Source organism: Alnus glutinosa, chromosome 14 (assembly GCF_958979055.1).
Source record: "Alnus glutinosa chromosome 14, dhAlnGlut1.1, whole genome shotgun sequence".
Lineage (NCBI taxonomy): Eukaryota > Viridiplantae > Streptophyta > Magnoliopsida > Fagales > Betulaceae > Alnus > Alnus glutinosa.
Genome location: NC_084899.1, coordinates 3368313 through 3385233, shown reverse-complemented (window position 1 = coordinate 3385233; position 16921 = coordinate 3368313). Strand labels below are relative to the sequence as shown.

Genomic DNA, 16921 nt, shown 5'->3' with positions numbered 1-16921 from the left:
GGGTCCCCATACATCACTAAAAATTAAATCTAAAGGACCACGGGACTTAGACATGGACAGAGGAAAAGGAAGAGCATGACTCTTAGCTTGTTGACATTCAGAACAAACTGAAGGGCGACTTTTAGTGGATACTGGAAGACAAAAGCGACCCACTATTTTGCTAACTGTTGGAAAAGCAGGATGCCCAAGCCTTTTATGCCAATCTTCAAAAGACACCCGAACACCGATGAGAGCCCATGGAGACGATGAACGGGAAGAGAACTGCATGGAGTAGAGACCATTACGAAGGGGTCCACGATGCAGAGTGGTCCTCGTAGTGCAGTCCTTGATCAAGAAAAAGTTAGCATGAAAAATAAAATAAACGTTATTATCTCGAGCAAATTGTTGGACAGATAATAAGTTTTTCTAAATTTCTGGGACAAGCAAAATATTTTTGAGGGAGAAAGAGTGATTAGAGGCATTGAGAGTGGAAGAGCCCATGTGAGAAATTGCTAAACCTGTACCATTGCCAACTTGGATGTTGTCTGAGCCATGATATTCCTCATTGTTCAATGTGAGGTTTTTCATATCTGCAGTAATATGGTGCGTAGCACCAGTATCTGGATGCCAATCTGAATTAGATGAAGAGGGCTGAGAAAAGGCTGCCAATGCTTGAGAACTAGTTGCTGAGGGCACGTCCATTTGATGAGCCACATCAAAGCGACGGAAACACTTTAAGGCAGTGTGGCCAAGTTTCCCACAAATCTGACATTGAGGACGAGATGAGCCAGAGGAGTAACGCGGATGGGTACCGCCACGTGAGCTGCAAAAGGAACCACGAGTAGAGCCTCCACCACGATAGCTTTGGTGAGGACGTTGAGGACGGCCTTTGAAGGATTGGCGTGATGCAACATGGGCAGAAGCAGTAAGTAGCCCACTGGATTGATTTTGATGATCAATTCGCATCTCATGAGTGAGAAGGTGATTATACAGCTCCTCAATGCTCATAGGGTCGAGACGTGTTGTGACAGAAGTCACGAAAGGATCAAAATCTGATCCTAAACCAGCAAGGATATACGAAATGGATTCATCATCGGACAAAGGTTGTCCGGCAGCTGCAAGTGTGTCACATAAGCTCTTGACACGTTGAAAATATTCTGAAATAGATGCATTACCTTTGCGCAAGGTTGCAAGATGAGTCCGCATTTGAAGAGTTCGGGCTCGAGATTGAGAGGTGTACATTCTCTCAAGAGCCATCCAGACTTCTCTGGAGGTAGAGTACCCAATCATCTGGGCAAGCACATTTTCAGTCAAGGATGACAAAATGGTGCTTAGTAAAAGCTGGTCCTGTTGGAACCAACGTTTGTAATCTGGATTAGGAGCCAATGGGGAAAGGCCATCATTGCTAGTAGAAGCAGAGGAAACAAGCTTTGGAGGTGGTGGGACGGAACCATCAATGTAGCCATAAACATCATGTCCCTGTAAATAGGGAAGGAGCTGTTGTTTCCAAGTAAGATAGTTGTCACGTCCAAGTTTGACATAAGAAAAGTTGGGCATGGGAGCAATGGTTGGTAGAGTTGAGGGTGAAACAGAGGATTGTGTGGAGAAGTCAGACATGGCGACGTTAGTCGAAGAGAGCTCTGATACCATAATGATTTTTTGATAAAGAAAGGATAGTGTTTGATTGTTAATTGCCTTGCTTAGCATTGTGCTTAGATCATCATTTATATAAAGGATTTACAGGGGTTAGAAGACAACCCAAAGACTACAACAACAGCTATTGCATTATCTAGAACTTACTAAAAGTAAACTACCTACTTAGCTACTGTACAACGTGAGAGTCCTTGAGCAATGAAAAACTGAAGCCCATGTTTCCTGTTGAGTTTCCCTTGAAATAAGGATGTCAATCAAGCTGTGAAAATCCTTTGAAGTCAGGACTGTTTGATACGCAGGTTTTCTATCTTCTGCAGAGTTGCTACTCTGTTTCTTGGAGACTTTTCTGGATATAGGTTGGCTTGAGGAGGTGACGTGGAGTCCTGCTCCATATCTGAAAGTTGTGCTTCAATATTCCAATATGGGCTTGTAATTTTCTAGGATTTATTGTAGGAAGAATGGCATATAATGCGTTGGCCTTAGATGTTGGGTTTCCTTCTGCTTGGCCCAAAAATATTAAGAAAATTTGGTGGATATAATTGTAATATTTCTGTTCTGCATGGCGAGGATGATCGATGGAGAATTTGTCTTCAACTGTCAGATACCCAAACCCAAAGAGGAAGCTTAAAAAAGGGATGCCAATTTTCGAGGTGGCTAGCTAAGCAACCTAATATTATCTACCCATTAGTTTACAATGTTTAACCATGTTGGGAATATTTCCATTAACTAACCACGATCTAAAGTCACGGCTTAGAGATTGTGGCTGCTTGCCCTTGAAAATCTGGGATTAAAGATAAGTCCCAGATCTTTGGGAGAGTCACGCTTGGAGGATAAGAAGGAGAACGTGGATCATGAGAGATCTGAGATCCATGACACTCTCTAACTGCATCAGAAAGTCTATAAATAAGCCCAGGCTTCAAGTAAAAATACAAGACTGAATTTTGGTAGACTCTTTTGAGCAGAAGCTAACTTAAGCATCAGAGAGGATGCCCAGAAGGGTCCCTTAGGTGTGCTCATTTTGCGGAATTCTTGGGGAAAGCTCGAAGAATCAAGAAGGAATGTGCCGTGTTCACACCATACTAGAAACTATATTAACAAATCATGATTCAAATTCTTTTGGTACAACGTCGGATAAAAGACATCAATTGCAAACATTTTTAATCCTATCTTCGAAAATCCTGTTTTCACATTTTCAAAAGCACCAATTGCCAAAGAAAAAAAAAGGTTTATTCAAATTTTATATCTTAACCTACCAATTGCCATCAAAATTTGAGGTTAGCTAATTAGAAACTCAACATAAATGGCAAAAATGAACATGCAACCCATCCAAATCTTTTTTAGCCTTTTTGTTGTTAAGTAAATGTGGTTTAAGCCAACCACCACATTAGGTTAAAACACATGCCAAAATGCACTCTAAAACTGCTAATCAAAGCATAAGCAATTAGGACTGTCCAAAAACTTGCTGACCCGCCCCGACCTGCCCTGCCCAAGCTGGTTTTTTTTTTTTTTTTTTTTTTTTATTTTTTTATTTTTTTTAATACTGGTATGGGTTGAAATATGGTATACCCGTGTGGGGCGGGGTGGGTTTTTAAAAAACCCCGGGGACCAGAGTTAAAAAACCATTAGTTGATAAGTTCCTATCTTCTAGTTCTAGATTCTTCATTTTAACCCTAGCGCCGCACACATCTTCTAGACTCTTCTCTTCACTTCAGCCACCCCTTGCGCCGCTCTTCTTCAATCTCCACCTTCCACCAAGATCTACTCTTCCTTATAGTTGAGACTTGAGCGGAACGAAATCCATAAGAAAGGGAGTAACAGATGGCATTTTCGCAACAACAAGAACCACAAAAAGAAAAGTACAAAAAATAGGCAGAGACAGTAGTAGTGAAGCTCTACTCCCTCATCTGCGCCCTTCCAATTGATGGCTACAGTAGAAGCTTTCTTTTCCTTTCTGGCTTTCTCTCTGATTTCCTCGCTAAAAAAGAGTCACCTTCTTTTTCTTTTTGTGGCCCTCTCTCTCTCTCTCTCACTCTCTCATATCATTCGTTGCTTGTCATCTCAATATCAACAGTGCCTCCCATTCTTCCATGACAATATCAAATAGGATATTTATTCTCGTTCCTTAGCTCCAATAACCTTAAACCCGCCCCGCTCTGCCTAACCCACACGCCCCGCCCCGCTCCGCCTAACCCACACGCCCCGCCCCGCACGTATGTCCCCGGTTTTATGCGGTTCACGGGTGAGAATTTCTCAACCTGCAGATTTGCGGGGCGGGGGCAAAAAGGGCAAAAATCCACCCTACCCCGTGCCCACCCCTATAAGTAATAACCACGCTAACACAAAGAATAGCATACTTTTCTTATATAACTATGTAATCAATAATGACCCCAAGCCCACATATACTTGTTCGCATCATAAAATCATAAACGAAGAAACACTTAATAAGTCATCCCCTCTAATTAATATTTTTTTAATGATCACACCCGTCTGGCAAAACATGATCAAGTAGTCCGACTTGGAACAAGTACATGTGCTAGAAGCATCATCGTAGGCATAACTATATGCGGTCGGACTTGCATTGTTGAACAACGTCGAGTACTATGTGGGTGAGCAAGTCTGCTACGTAGAGTGATCTTCGCAGCAACAAAATTCGTCCATGTTGAATGCCGCACACGCGCTCTTGCACGGGACAACCGAGTGCAAGTCTGTGACCTGCATCTCTTTCGGGCAGTCACCGTTCAAGTCCGCCACGCAGCCCGCGTATTGGCAGTCAGTGGTGAAAAATTGAAATGACTTCTAACACAAAGTAAGTGTGTGTGTGCACAAAGTGTTAACAAAATATCAATGCGGAATTTAAAAGACACAAGAACTTTTGTTAACGAAGTGGAAACTCAATATGAGAAAAACCACTCCGGAGCAGCCAAACCCAGGATATCCAATATTCAAAAGACAAGACTAGATACAAAGTAGTAGCACTCACATACCCTAGATGCAGTAGTTGTACTTTGTACTCTAACGTGTAGCCTAACACGAACGCCTCCCAACCAGGTCTCCTACCTAAAGGGGTCTTCAATAGAATTCTTTACCTTAAGGCCGACCCCTAAGATAGACTTCAGATAAGCGCAGCAATTTCACACATAATAATGGCTTTAGAGAGACAACTCAGCTCAATAATCTCACAATATAACTCTTTAAGCACTAATGGAATTCAATACCGAATTCTTGTTGTTCTCAAGCCTAGGGACCTCTATTTATAGGCTGATGGTTCAAATGAATGTCTGGCTTTATAAAACCTAGGCGCCGTCCGGACAGTAGTCATAGGGCGTCTGAACGGACAACTGTGCGATCGACTTTCTAAAAATTTAGCTGAAATTCTTTCCTGTTTTGAGCTGCGTTCGAACGTTGGTGCCCTGTCGTCCGGACGGTCGCACTTCCGTTGCAAGTAATTCCCATATCAAGGCTTCGCGTGTCTGGACCAAGGGGATGGTCGTCTGGACAGTTTATCTGATGCACACAATTTCCATATCTGATGCTCGCGCGTTCGGATCATGAGGACTGACGTCCGGACGATTGGATTTGAATGCGATACTTGCCTTATGAATGAGCACGTCTAGACTGGAATCCACATCGTCTGGACGGTTGCAGCGATCTTTTTATAACTGTGTTTTGGAAGGAAATCCCATAGCTGGTCGAACACTGAGTGTCATCCGGATGTGCTGCTGAAACGTCCGGGTGGATGCAAGCTGGAGCAGTTTGAAGCTTCTCAACACAAATGAAGGTCTGGACGGAAAGTTCTCGTTGTCCAGACGGATGATGCTTTAGACAGTTGGGTGTCTGGACGGTATATCACGTCGTCTGGATGGCTGGCAGGGAACTGAATTTTCTGACTTGTAAACTATGCAAAATCTTCTAGAAGCACTCTGAATAGCGAAATCCCTGTTAAAAAACATCTTTAGAGAGAAGTGATTTTGTCCAACAGAATGTGGCCAACTACAAACTAACAAACTCTCCATTTGGCCATTCTGAGACAAAAATACTTGACCGGTTAAAAATACAATCCCGGTCCAAATAAAAAATTACTCCCCCTTTTTGTCACAAAAGGACAAAGGGTAAAACTGAGTAATAATAAAAACAACACAAAAAAATTACTCCTTCTAAAGGTCTCAGTAGGACCAGGGTAAACAGACTAATAAAATATCCAGGAGTTTAAAAAAATGTAGCAAATTATCAAAAAGATAAAACAAATGTCTCAAAATATATATATAAAAAAAAAACTACAACAAGAAAAGAAAATTAGGATTCATCTGCCATCGGTGCATCTTCCTCGTCATCACTGCTGGAAGGGTGATGGAACTTGAGACACTCCCGGAGATCAATCTGATTTTGCTCCACACGGAGGTTAATTGAGTGAACCTCCTACTGCATGGCCGAGATGGACTGCTGCATGGAAGACATGGAGAGCTGCATGGAACTCATACCCCCCTGAATAGTGGCCAATGCCTCCATAATCTGAGAATAGCTGGCATCCTGTTGTGGTGGCAGAATAGTTTGAGAAGAAGACGCCACACCTGGTATGCCTACAGGAATAGAGGAGGCGGGGGCACATCATCATCCCGATCATCTCTTCGCAGCTGTGCATTGGACTTCATCAGTCTGCTTGCTGATAGGATCCTGGATCTTCATCTTCGGCTAGTCAACAATACTGATGCCTTACTGAAGAATAATCTGTGTGAGTAGGCAGCCAAATGGGAGATCGGTATTGACCTCATCTCGGGCCTCTAGAATAACGCCTAAAATATACTTGCACAAGCAGAAAGGCAAGCGAAGACTGATAGCATACTAGAATTGGGCGCTCTTCAAAATCAGGTCACTGCACCTGACAACAGGCCAAAGGTTGTGCCGGACAATCTTAGCTAGCATGCGGTGTGGGGCAGATAAGGCACCGGTCCTGATGGTGGTGGCACGCTCATCTCCTTAGGGAACAACATGAAAGAACTCTTTGAGATCATCTAGAGAATGAGGGATTACCACGTCATTATAAGGGCTACCAGAAATCTGAAGAACAGGTACTCCTATGAACTGACTGATGATCTAGGGATCAACAATGATAGTATGCCCACCTACAGTGGACTGAAGCACCAACTCGCGGTCATCATCCTGAACCACCTCGAGGTTGGCATAGAATAGCCTGACCAGCCTGTTGTACACAACACAGGCACAGGTGTGTAGATACCCCCAATGATAGGTCTAGATGGTGTCGTGGATACTGTCCAGAGGAGCCACCATGATGTCTGACTGAACAACATTCCTCTCAGCAATGACTAGTCGGTCCATAATCTTAGCTTTAAAGGCTGCCCTATCTCCCTCTGTCCACTGTCGAACTCTGCGCAGTGGATTGCTTGCAGACATGATTCTGCAAAAGAAACCAACAAGATTTGCTAATAATAATCCAAAAAAAATATTCTTGTTAGTGCACATAGAAAATTCAGCATTATAACGGCAGTAAAATGGACTTTTCCAAAAATTACAAATAAGAAATATCACAATACAGTCCTCAATAATATCAAACCAGATAATCCCAACACAACAGATATGACAAAAGGATATTCTAACATTCCCAAAAGAAACTCAATAACATTCCCAAAATTATCACTATTCTAACAGTTTTAAAAAAAATTTGAAAAGAATAAAGTTAACTAGAAAATGTACTTGGAATGTGGAGGTAATGCACAAAATGATAAAAAAAAAAGGGTGAGAAAATGCAAAAACTCTCGAGAAATCACTCACTAGAAGCCAAAAAAGGATGAGAAAATGTGGGGTAGCTTCAGAAATGCGGCAGCCAAGTTTTATAAAACCGGTGGGATCCCCGTCTAGACGGCTCATTAACCTGTTCGGACCCGCGTTGCCTCGTAAACATGCGGACAGGCTGCGCGTGTCTGGATGTGTAACCTTACCGTTCAGCCGTCGGAGCCGCGTGCGTTTGGACGTGTAACATAACCGTCCGGTCAACTGAGCCACACCCGTTCGGACGCAAAGAGAGGCCGTCTTGACGCTTCACATTGAAAAGGTAGAAACTGAGGGAAAAATTAGCAGAATTTTTTTTTCCTAATATCAGCCTCAGAACATGCATGTATAATCAACTGATAAAGCAATCAGATAACATTTCAAAACTATGCAGAGATATAAAATAGAGTTGAGAGTTCAATCAGCACAAAGATTTTTCTATAGATAGAAAATTTAAATAAGTTACTTAACTCATACAATGCGTGTGTGTGTGAAGACTTTTCCCAAAAGGTATGACTTTTACTGATATGACAAAAGGCAACCAGATGTTCAAGACAAGAGAGAAAATCAGTGAAAGATTAGTCAAAAATCAAACCTTATAAGTTACTAAGGCTTAGCCACCCTCATCTGATACACTCCCCCTAAGATGCAGCATCCAATTGTTTTACTTGTACCATGAAGGACAAGGTAAATATTTTACTTGCACCATGAAGGACAAGGTATATTGCAAATTTAGCACATAAGTAGAATATATGCATATATAGTGCAAAATTCATAAGAGTAACTACTTGATTCTTTTAATGCTGCAACCTAGAGAAAATGCCAGAATTTTTAGGTTCTAAGTTCAACTAGCATTTGGTCAATTTGGCCATCTTATCAAAAACCTCTTCTCTTATCCAGAATTTCTAGAAGCAAAAAGTCAGAGAATGAAAGATGTATCTTTAGGGGAGTCTTGGATAGTGTACATTTTCATCGTATGAAGAAAGAAGCTATCCAACTTTTGCATATACAGGAAAACACTTGGCAGATATAGTTATAAACTCTTAATCATATCTAAGCAAAGTAGATTAACGCATAAAGAATTGAGATATCAAGTGAAAACACATGCAATATCTAATATGCCAAGAAAAGAAAAAAATTTCCTGCAATTTCTGCCTTTTTTATTATTATTGTTATTATTAAACAAAATGCTATATGGAAATGACATTATATAACATGCAAGGCATGATTAAACTTGTGTAAGCTCGACTTGTTTTTTCTGTCTTTTCCAAATAGTACCTGCAATATTCTCTCAAGAGAAATAAGGGGCAAAACAAAACTGGTTCCTAGATTGTATAGTAAGCATAAAATATAGCAAGTAAAGTCAAGCAATCAAACCTGATGCCTTAGGATTAGGAACCAAATCCTAGGCATGAACACCTTCTCATTCTAGGTGCGTCCACTCCCCCTCATGGGGTGAATGTCTTTCTTCTTCTTGACCCAAGCCTGCCTTCCTGTGGGTGGTTGCTGGCAAGACTTCATCTGTTGACCCATCCACTCCATCATGCTTTGCATCCAAATAGGTGGCTCCTTGTAGTGTTGATCATCTTTCACCTTCTGCGACCTTTTAGAGTGCTTGGATTTGATTTTGGATTTGCCATTGTGATTGGCAGGTACAAATCGCTGCTAAGGCCACTGATGCTGAGATGCCAGATGCAGTGGTGCATGTGACCAAGGAGCTTGATATTGAGGGGTCTGATGCCTAGATGCTTGCCTCCATGGAGCTTGGTAATTGTCACGCCCCCGATTTGAGATATAAGGGAAACGTGAGTTTGAGTACTAAAATTATATAAACGGAAGCGTGCAGTTACAACATATAAATTTAAACTTATTATTTTTATACTTTTTTATTAATAATTCTTTACAACACCTTGAATTCTCCAAAAGAAACATACTATACAAAGTAAAGCTTTGGTCGGTCCGCAATGATCTAATGCTCTTCGCGAGATCTACGCCAATACCAAGAAATGACATCATCTTATTGGGTCATCTGGAAAGGGTTGAGGGAAAAAAAAGGGTGAGTTCGACAACTCAGTAAGGAAAATACAACACCAGGGGAATAAAACATGCTGTAAAACCTTCTTGCCATACTCTTTAGTCAAGCATAATGACAGATTTATTCTACTCACTGATAAGAATTATTTTCACCTATGATGAATTGCATAATGTAAATTGATTTATAACCTAAACCAATAGTATGTTGATTTTAATTTATTTTAGATGATTTGAGTGTTTTTGAATATATTACGACGATGTTTAGAAGTATGAATATGATATGTGATTTTAGATTGAGTATAAGTTGGAGATTCAAGTTATGACAATTATTTGAGAAGTGATATGCTAGACTGTTTATGTTTTATAAGAAAACACATGTTAAAGCATGATTCATAAAATGAAAAGTATTGTATTAAGACAGGAGGCATAAGCATATGAAATTTATAATGAAACTGAATTTATGAACTAGTGAAGGAGGAATATGAATAATGGCATAAAAATGACAGTTTATGCAGAATGACAATTAAACAGATTTTATAATGATCTAGTAAATTCTTTTTTATCTGTTTTCTCTTTAATCCTTTATCTGTGGTTTATCCCTTTATAGACTTTACACCGCCAGTTCCCGTGAGCGACGCACGTTGGCTTTGTCCAAAGGACCTATAGACTTAGCCTATCGTCACAGAGAAGAGTCGCCGGGTTGGGGATCTTCCCTAGGTGAAGGCCAACCCCGGCCGGTAGCACACACCGTATTTTGGTATGCTTGCCATGCTACCCTATATGGTACCAAATCTAACTGTAGTAGTGCCTCAGGGTTAAACAATTACTGCACATGAACGTTTTCTGTAATACTGTAGGCTCTGTTATAACTGTAAACTTTATTTCAAAACTCTAAGAGCCACTTTCATAACTGTAGTCATGTGCAGAATTTAACTTTAGATTCTCTTTTCTTTCAATACTGTATTCATGAATAGAGTCATATACTTTGGAATGCTCTATAGTCATAACTTTCAAATGCTCTCTTTTTCATCATTGTAAGTATGCATAATTCATAACTTTGAAATGCTCTTAGTTTTAACTATAATTATGCATAGATCATAATTCTTAAAAATGCTCTTAATCATATCTGTGATTTATGCTCAAAATTCTTAAACAATATCATATGAGTAATAAAGCTTGGCATTAAAATCACATGAGCAACGCTTTGTAAAATTCCCCAACACTTTTTCAAAAGATTTGTAGTAAAATCTTGTTGGGGGTTTTTCGGTGTTGTATCCCCTTACATGGATTTACCCTTAGCGTCAAAATCGACATTTTACCTAGATAAAACAAAAGGATGAATTTAGAGGAGCGTTCTGATATTTCAGTTTTAAGACTTAAACTAAATTATCCTATATACATAACTATCTAACTAAAACATAATTGAATACCCTATAGACAAATCAATAATCCTAAAACATAGCACATGGCCAAATCATCAAAATAATATTTAATCCTTTAACCAAAATATCGTACTCAATTACCCACCCAAACAGCTACTCCAAATACGACATTTCAACCGGAGATTATACCCCAAAATTATCAATATTCCAAAATTACCCATAGTTAATACACAGAGAATTTGCCCCCCCCTAAAATTTAAACAGAGAATATCATACCTCACATGAATCTGGCCATCATCACTAAAATTTATACCTACACCCATTGAAACACCAAACGACCAGCACAAAAACAGAGAAACATCTCACTATCAACAACAGAGAATAATCCCCCAATCCATAATTTATCAACTAAAATCATCACTATAAAATTACTAAGAATCAAACACACACTCAACATAGATCGGCCAACACAGCTATCCATCCAAAACCCTCATTCCTAAAATCATAATACTCAACCAAATCACAAACACCCACTGTCAACTACCCAAATTAATAAAATAATTTCAGAATATTATAATCCAAATCCTCAATTTACACAACAAATTGGTTGAATCTAAACAAAGAAAAACCAATAATTACAAGAAATTACCTAGAGAACTTTCTTAGAAATCCACTGGAAAAATCGCCGGAAATCACCCATAGAAAACCCAGCCTTGAGGAACCGGAAGAACCACACTAAAACGGCTAGAAATCGCTTCTCAAGCCACCAGAAATCGCCAGCGTTGGCCACCAACGATCGGGTCTTCTTCGGGTTTGCTAGGTTGGTCGGGTTTTGCACTTACGGGTCACGGGTTGCACGGTCATGGGTCGTACGGGTTGTTGGGCAATCCACTACCGACGAAAACCACCGGAGAGCAGCCCCTAAACGCCGGAAATCAAGTCTCAGGCCGCCGGACAGGGAGGATCGGGCATCAGGGCTCTCGGGTCTGGCGGGTTGCGGGTCGCACGGGTCACGGTCACTCGGGTCCTCCACGATCGGCCGGAAATCGGCTTGGGCTCCACCGGAATCGCACTGCCTCGTCGGTCTTTGGTTCTGACCACCGAAATCGCACACCTGGGTCGACGGGTCACGGCCTCTTCCCGCTTCGTCTCTCTTCCACTCAATCTCTCTCTTGGGTTCTCTCTCTCCCGTCGGCAACTCTCCCTCAACAAATCTATCTCTATCTCCGTTTCTCCTTCTCTCCCAATCTCTCGGTCTCATCTCTCTGTCTCTATACTCTCACTCTCTCTGCTCGTGTCTTGGGTGGAAGAAAGAAGAAGAAAGAAAAAGTAATGAAGAAGGGAGAAGTTGACGAAAAGAAAGAAGAGAAGAATTATTAAAGAAAAAAGAACAACTTGCCGTGCAAGTTGTGGACTTTTCTCTTCTTTTTTTTTTTTCTTTTTTTTTTTTCTTTTTTTTCCTACTTATTGAGTAAGTTACTTACTTAATAAGTTATATATATTATTATTATTATTAAAAAATTTGGGATATTACAGTAATGATCCTGATGCCATGGAGCCTGATATTGGGTCAGAGGTCTTGTGCCATAATTTGCTTGCCAAGGCACTTCTTTCTTGACTTTTGCTTTCTGGGCTTTGAGTAGGGAGCACTGGGGTCGGACATGCCCACTTAGACCACGGTGATGGCATATCGGATATTTTCTGATGGAAGGGGGCTTCTGAGTGCCTGGAATATCTCCATTTAGCTTGTCCTTCCCTTTATCTTCAACAGTGGGGGGGAGGCTTTGGGACTGCAGGCTTAACAAAGACAGTCATGGAAGTAGAGGGAGTATCAGAGGGAGGAGCTACATACCCGAGACTAGTCTTGTCGGTCGGGCTCTTCTGAATGGACAGCATGTGAGTCAGCTTTTAATCAGTGACTCTTTCTAATTGGAGCTGTGTCTCTAGTAGCTTCTCCTCTAGCTCTTGTATTTTGTGCAGCAATGAACTTTTCTCAGTCTGTAAACTGTTTAGATCATGAATGTGCTGCTTGCGACCTTCCCTTTAGCTTTTCATACTCTACATAGAGAGTTTTGTACGCCTCATTGAGTTCTTCTCCATTATCACTGTGCTTTGAGTAATAAGAATCCCCCCCTTCTACAAGTGGAGCCACAAAGGCTAGAAATTTTTCTGACTCAGGATCTTCTTCTTCTTCTGACTCATCACTAAGAGTCACATTGTATGCCTTCCCTTTGCCCTTCTTGAGGTTCCCACAATCAGCTCGTATATGCCCAAATCCTGAGCATTTAAAACATTTCGGACCTTTGGGATCTTTCTTCTCTGCTTCCTCAGGTTCAGCTTCTCTGGGAGCATTCTTCATCTTTTTAGAAAACTTCTTCTTGAATCGGTCATCTCTCATTAGTCTTCTGAAATTTTTGGCCAACATAGCCACAACTTTTTCTTCCTCCTTAGAGTCATCTTCAGATGAGGCTTCTACCTTTTTCTTGGAAGCTTTCAGGGCAATGGTCTTCAGCTTTGTGACAGGGGGCAGGGATAGCTCATAAGTTTGAAGAGATCCTACCAACTCTTCAATCTTCATTTCTTCCAGATCTTTGCTCTCTTCAATTGTAGTTTATAAGTTTGAAGAGATCCTACCAACGCTTAGGCAAAGATCTTAGAATTTTTTGGATGAGTTTTACATCCGAGACGGGTTTCCCAAGACTCACCATGGAGTTTCTTAGGTCACTCATTTTGGAGTCAAACTCTCCAAATGTCTTTTCTTCCAACATCTTAATTTCTTCAAATCTGGAAATCAACATTTGAAGTTTGGCAAATTTTACAAGTTTGGTGCATTCATATGTTGTTTCCAAGATTTGCCATGCTTCTTGAGCAGATTCACAGTTTGAAATTTTTGCAAATTCAGACGGTGAAAGTGCTTGACATAGAGCATGGAGGGCTTTATCATTAGAAAGTCGTGCGTTTTTCTGAGGGACTAGTTCGAGTGCTGCATCCGCTGGTTTAGTCCAACCAGTTTCAACAATACTCCAACAGTCAATAGATTTTAAAAAGAACCGCATACGAGGCTTCCAATAGCCATAGTTCGTACCGTCAAAGGCAATAACAATATTAAGAGTTTGAGACATTTTAATAAATAGAAGTCAAAAAAAAATTACACTCAAGAATTGAATCTCAACAGAGTACCAAGTTCTGATACCAAATGAAAAATTGAAATGACTTCTAACACAAAATAAGTGTGTGTGTGTGTGTGCACAAAGTGTTAACAAAATATCAATGCGGAATTTAAAAGACACAAGAATTTTTGTTAACGAAGTGAAAACTCAATATGAGAAAACCAACTCTGGGGCAGCCAAACCCAGGATATCTACTATTCAGAAGACAAGATTAGATACAAAGTAGTAGCACTCACATACCACTGATGCAGTGGTCGTACCTTGCACTCTAACGTGTAGCCTAACATGAACGCCTCCCAACTATGTCTCCTACTTAAAGGGATCTTCAATGAAATCCTTTACTTTAGGTCCAACCCTTAAGATAGACTTCAGATAAGCGCAGCAACAACGCACACAATCATGGCTTCAGAGAGACAACTCAGCTCAATAATCTCACAATATAACTCTTCAGCACTAACGGAATTTAATACTGAATTCTTGCTATTCTCAAGCCTAGGGACCTTTATTTATAGGCTGAGGGTTTAAATGAACGTCTGACTTTATAAAACCTAGGCGCCGTTCGGACGGATAACTGTGTGATCGGCTTTCCAAAAATTTCATAGAAATTCTTTCTTGTTTTGAGCCGTGTTCAGACTGTGGTGCCCTGTCGTCCGGACAGTCGCACTTCCGCTGCAAGTAATTTCCATTTCAAGGCTTCGCGCCTCCGAACCAAGGGGATGGTTGTCCGGACGGTTTATCTAATGCACGCAAATTCCATATTTGATGCTCGCGTGTCCGGACCATGAGGACTGATGTCCGGACGTCTGGATTTGAATGCGATACTTGCCTTATGAATAAGCGCATTTGGACGGGAATTCACGTCGTCCGAACGGTTGCAGCGATCTTCCCATAACTTTGTTTTGGAAAGAAATCCCATAGCTGGTTGAACACTGAGTGTCGTCCGGACGTGCTGCTGAAACGTCTGGACGGATGCAAGTTGGAGCAGTTCGAAGCTTCTCGACACAAAGGAAGGTCTGGACAAAAAGTTCTCATCGTCTGGGCAGATGGTGCTTTGGATAGTTGGGCGTTCGAATGGTATATCACGTCGTCCGGACGGCTAGCAGAGAACCGAATTTTATGACTTGTAAACTGTGCAGAATCTTTTGAAAGAACTCTGAATAGCGAAATCCCTGTTAAAAAGCATATTTACAAAGAAGTGATGTTGTCCAACAGAATGTGGCCAACTACAAACTAACAAATGGTTCCGTTAGTAGCCTTAACGCCCATTCTGACGTTGTAACCATCCACCAGGCTCACGTCATAGAAGTCCATGTTGGTGGGACCAGAGGTGATTGTGAACTCAGCTTTCGTGGCTGGCGTCGCGCTGCCGAAAGTGCAGTTGAGTGAGCCGCCACAGTTGTCGATGACGCACGTGCCGTAGCCCGATGGGTGGGTCGTTCCAAAAACAAGACTTTCTCTAGGATAAGTGACCGGGTTAGCAAGCGCTTAGATGGATGGAAGGAGCGTTTCTTGTCCCAAGCCGGAAAGGAAGCCTTACTCAAAGCAGTTGTTCAAGCAATTCCGACCTATAGTATGAGTGTGTTCTGATTACCAAAGTCTTTGTGCTCTCAGTTAAATTCCTTAATGAGTAAATTCTGGTGGAGCTCTCAAAAGAATGAAAGGAAGATGGCTTGGTTGAGTTGGGAGAAGTTGGGAAAGTCTAAACAGGCAGGCGGGCTGGGCTTTAGGGAATTGGAAATCTTCAACCTTGCTTTGCTTGCAAAACAAGGTTGGAGGTTTATACAAAACCTAGAGTCCTTGGTAGCCCAGATCTTCAAGGAGAAATACTTCCCTAAAGACTCTTTTCTGGAGGCTCAAGTTGGCAGGAGACCCTCACATGCATGGAGGAGTATTTCTCAAGCTCGAAGTATTCTAGAGGCTGGCTTGCTATGGCGTGTAGGAGATGGTAATCAGATTTCGATTTGGAAGGATAAGTGGTTGCCTAATCTTTCCAACTTTAGAATTCAGTCCCCTATCTCCATTCTACCATCCAATGCAAGGGCCTCTTCTCTAATTGACCACGGTAATGGAGGATGGAATGTTAGCCTCATAAACTCAATTTTCTCCAAGCAAGAGGCGGACATCATATGTAGCATTCCTTTAAGCCCATTTTCTCCACCGGATAGAATGATATGGGCAGTTTCTAAACAGGGTTCCTTTACGGTTAGAAGTGCTTATTTTCTGGAGAAGCAGAGACGTGATCAAGAGAGGGGGGAGAGCTCATCAAAAAGGGCAGCAAGAGTTTTCTGGAAGAATTTATGGGCTATGGAAATTCTGGCTGTGCTTAAAAATTTTATGTGGAAGGTGAGTCTCAATATACTCCCTACCAAGGAAAACCTCCATAGAAAACATGCTGCCCAAGACCCTCTTTGCCCGATATGTTATCAAGAAAGTGAATCAGAAGGTCACATAATTTGGAGCTGCCGATCATCTCAAGCAGTTTGGCAGGAGTGTTCTAGGAAAATTCAAAAACTGGCCATAATGGAGAATGATGGGATGCTTCTGTTGCAGAAACTACAACAGCAGTTGGAGGAACCTGATTTTATATTTGCTATGGTGGTAGCTAGGCTCATTTGGTTGAGGAGGAACTCTTTTGTTTTTGAGGGTCTTTTCTCCCCTCCTCTCTATCTTGTTCAGCAAGCCACTGCCACCTTGGAAGAGTTTAAGGTAGCAACTGCGCATGGAGAACCTCGTCTACTGGTGAAGACCCCCGTAATTCACAAGTGAACGAAACCTCCATTGGGCTCTATCAAGATCAATTGGGATGCTTCCTTGGATACCAATGGGAAGCGTATGGGAATGGGGATTGTCGCTAGGGATGATTCCGGGGCTTTCCTAGCGGCTGTGGTTTCTACCATGCCTTACATTCGTGATCCAGAG

The 16921-nt window shown here is 41.4% G+C and overlaps 1 non-coding gene and 1 pseudogene across 1 annotated transcript; both read right to left on the bottom strand.

Annotated features, from left to right (window-relative positions):
- Positions 1–944: 944 nt before the first annotated feature.
- Positions 945–1084, bottom strand: LOC133858192 (small nucleolar RNA Z247). The gene has a single exon (XR_009898470.1). It is a non-coding gene; the product is annotated as a small nucleolar RNA Z247 (small nucleolar RNA).
- Positions 1085–2375: 1291 nt separating this feature from the next.
- LOC133857513 (pathogenesis-related thaumatin-like protein 3.5) lies at positions 2376–16137 on the bottom strand (annotated as a pseudogene).
- Positions 16138–16921: the final 784 nt, after the last annotated feature.